This window comes from Nematolebias whitei, chromosome 14 (assembly GCF_014905685.2).
Source record: "Nematolebias whitei isolate Nwh7 chromosome 14, NemWhi1, whole genome shotgun sequence".
NCBI lineage: Eukaryota > Metazoa > Chordata > Actinopteri > Cyprinodontiformes > Rivulidae > Nematolebias > Nematolebias whitei.
Genome location: NC_056511.1, coordinates 21,494,834 through 21,498,223, shown reverse-complemented (window position 1 = coordinate 21,498,223; position 3,390 = coordinate 21,494,834). Strand labels below are relative to the sequence as shown.

The following is a 3,390-nucleotide window of genomic DNA, read 5'->3' as shown; positions in this document are numbered from 1 at the left end:
AGTGTTTATTATATACAGTGTAGGGGGATTTATATACATATATGGCAGTCCTCCGGCGATCAGATGTAGGCGTCGGGAACCAGGGTAGGGCGGAATGTACAAGCAGGTCTGGCTGGAGAAAACAGGACGACAGGACTGGCAAACAGAATCCGCTCGACGAGTCTGGCAGATGAGTGGCTCGACAGGTCTGGCAGGCAGGTGGTTGACGAGGCAACAAGGATGGAGTCAAACAGGCAGGGTACTGCGGGCATAAAGAACAAGATAAGAGTATATCGTGTACTCACACGTTTAGGCTGGAGGCATAAATACCAATAAAGCTCAATGCTCCAGCGATGAGTCACACAGGACTGCAGCCTTAAGTAGAGGTGTTCCTCATCATGTGGATGACCGTCAGCTGGTGTTAATTAACGGCCATCTTGGAGGAAGGCTGCAGACATTTGGACTCCTACAGTACCCCCCCCCTCAAGAATCGCCCCCAGGCGACCTGTGGCGTTTCTCAGGGTGGGCTTTAAAAAAGCTGGAGATCAGGCTGGGATCTAAGATGAACGATCTGGGGATCCATGACCTCTCCTCGGGACCGTAGCCCTCCCAGTCAACCAGATATTGGTAACCACGGCCCCGGCGACGGACATCCAGGATGGTCCTGACAGAGAAGGCCGGGTGGTTATCGATAAATCGGGCGGGAGGGGGGAGGTCGGCAGGCGGGCTCAAGGGACTCTCATAAACTGGCTTGATTTGTGACACATGAAAAGTTGGGTGGATCTTCATGGAGGTTGGTAACTGAAGGCGGACTGCAGATGGGTTGATGATTTGGTTGATGGGAAACGGGCCCATGTATCGGGGCGCCAGCTTCCTAGGGGTGCCTTTGATATTAATGTCTTTGGTAGAAAGCCATACCTTTTGGCCCACCTGGTATGGTGGTGCTGAGGAGCGATGGCGATCGGCGAACCTCTTGTTCTGGGCTGCCGAACGCAGTAGAGCTGTCTTGGTTTGACGCCAGACTCATCGGCAACGGCGAAAATGATGCTGGACAGACGAGACTGAGATGTCGGCTTCCTGACTGGGGAACAGGGGAGGGATGTAACCAAGGGATGCCTCGAACGGTGACATCCCTATTGCCGAAGACCTGTGTGTGTTGTGGGCATACTCCACCCAGACCAAGTGCTGGCTCCAGGCTGAGGGGTTGCATTCAACAACGCATCGGAGGGTGGTCTCAAGCTCCTGATTACATCGCTCAGCCTGGCCGTTGGACTGAGGGTGGTAACCTGAGGTAAGGCTGGTGGCTGCCCCCAATGTCTTGCAGAAGCTTCGCCAGACCTGCGAGATAAATTGAGGACCCCTGTCCGAGACGATATCAGAGGGAATGCCGTGAATGTGGAAAACATGCTGAATGAGTGTTTGGGCTGTCTCAAAGGCAGAGGGGAGCTTAGGCAGGGGGATGAAATGGGCAGCTTTAGAGAAACGGTCTATGACTGTGAGTATGGTGGTGTTACCTTCGGACGGAGGCAGACCCATAACGAAGTCCACAGATATATGTGACCAAGGGTGGCTGGGGGTGGGTAGAGGTTGTAGAAGTCCGGCAGGTGGTTGGTTACCAGTCTTATTCCTGGCACAGGTGGGGCAGGCTGAAACAAAACTCTTGACATTGTGATTGAGAGTGGGCCACCAGAAATGGGTCTTGACGAGGGAGAGCATACGAGAGATACCAGGGTGACAAGAAAGCTTATGGGAGTGTAGCCAATCTAGTACCTTGGCCCTCATGGTTGAGGGGACGAAAAGTTTCCCAGTAGGAGCGGTGCCAGGTTCATCCTTTTGTGCCTCCAGGACCTCCTTTTCGATGGACCAGGTGAGGGCCCCTACGACACACACTGGTGGGATGATACTCTCCACCGTCTCTGGATCACTCGGGGGAGAAAACTGTCGGGAGAGCGCATCAGGCTTGATGTTCTTGGAACCAGGCCTGAAAGTTAAAACATAGTTGAATCGGTTGAAGAAAAGGGACCATCGTGCCTGTCTGGAGTCAGCCGCTTTGCATCTCTTAGGTAGGTGAGGTTCTTGTGGTCGGTCCAGATAAGGAAAGGCGTAGCAGTACCCTCCAACCAATGGCGCCACTCCTCCAGGGCCAGTTTGACCGCCAACAACTCACGATTACCTACATCATAATTCCTCTCCGTTTGTGATAAACGCCTAGAAAAGAAGGCGCATGGGTGTACTTTATTGTCTTCTAGGGACCGTTGAGAGAGAACAGCACCCACACCAGTGTCCGAGGCATCAACTTCCAGAATAAACTGGCGTTTAGGGTCAGGATGACACAAGACGGGAGTAGAGGAAAAAAGTCTCTTGAGCTTACCGAATGCAGCACCAGCCTCAGGAGTCCATTTGTAGGTTTGGTTGGTTGATGTAAGTTGTGTGAGAGGTGAGGCGATGTGACTGTAGTCCTTAATAAATCGCCTGTAGAAATTGGCAAAACCCAGAAAACGTTGGAGCTGTTTCCGGTTCTCGGGAACAGGCCAGTCCTCCACAGCCTTGGTCTTTTCTGGGCCCGTCCTGTAACAACCCCTCTCAAAGATAAAGCCCAGAAATGATACAGAAGGTACGTGAAATTCACATTTTTCTCCCTTGACAAAAAGTTGGTTTTCATAAAGTCTTTGCAGTACCGTACGAACTTGTTTTACATGTTCCTCTTCATTGTGAGAATAAATGAGAATGTCGTCTAGGTATACGAAGACGAAGTGGCCGATAAAATCCCTGAGTACATCATTGACTAGAGCTTAAAATACTGCCGAGGCATTAGTCAACCCGAAAGGCATCACTAAATATTCAAAATGTCCAAGCGGGGTCCTGAAGGCTGTTTTCCACTCATCACCCTCTTTAATCCGGACCAAGTGGTAAGCGTTTCTTAAATCAAGTTTGGAAAAGATTGTAGCAGATTGGAGGTGCTCATGAATGGAGTCAATTAAAAGTAAGGGGTACTTGTTTTTAATAGTGATGTTGTTTAGACCTCTGTAGTCAATGCAGGGTCGGAGGGTCTTGTCTTTCTTGGATACAAAGAAGAACCCCGCACCGACTGGAGAAGTGGACGGGCGAATTATACCAGAGTCGAGAGATTCCTCGATATATTTCTTCATGGACTCCCTTTCTGGTCCTGATAGATTGTATAGTCGACTGGCTGGTAACGAGGCCCCAGGGAGGAGGTCGATGGCACAGTCGTACGGGCGATGAGGTGGTAGGGACAGAGCGCTTTGTTTATTAAATACAGGAGCAAGGTCGTGATATACAGAAGGAACAGAAGACATGTCAGCTCTTTCTAAAATTTTAGTCTCCACAGGTCGGTTGGAGACTGCAGAGCGTAAACAATGTTTTAAGCAATTATCACTCCATTTTTCTATC

The 3,390-nt window shown here is 50.4% G+C and overlaps 1 protein-coding gene across 1 annotated transcript in view; it reads right to left on the bottom strand.

Moving 5' to 3' along the window:
- LOC119420889 (cell adhesion molecule 2) overlaps positions 1 to 3,390 on the bottom strand; it is a 79,693-nt gene that overhangs the window by 2,234 nt on the left and 74,069 nt on the right. The gene's annotated exons all lie outside the window — the stretch shown is intronic.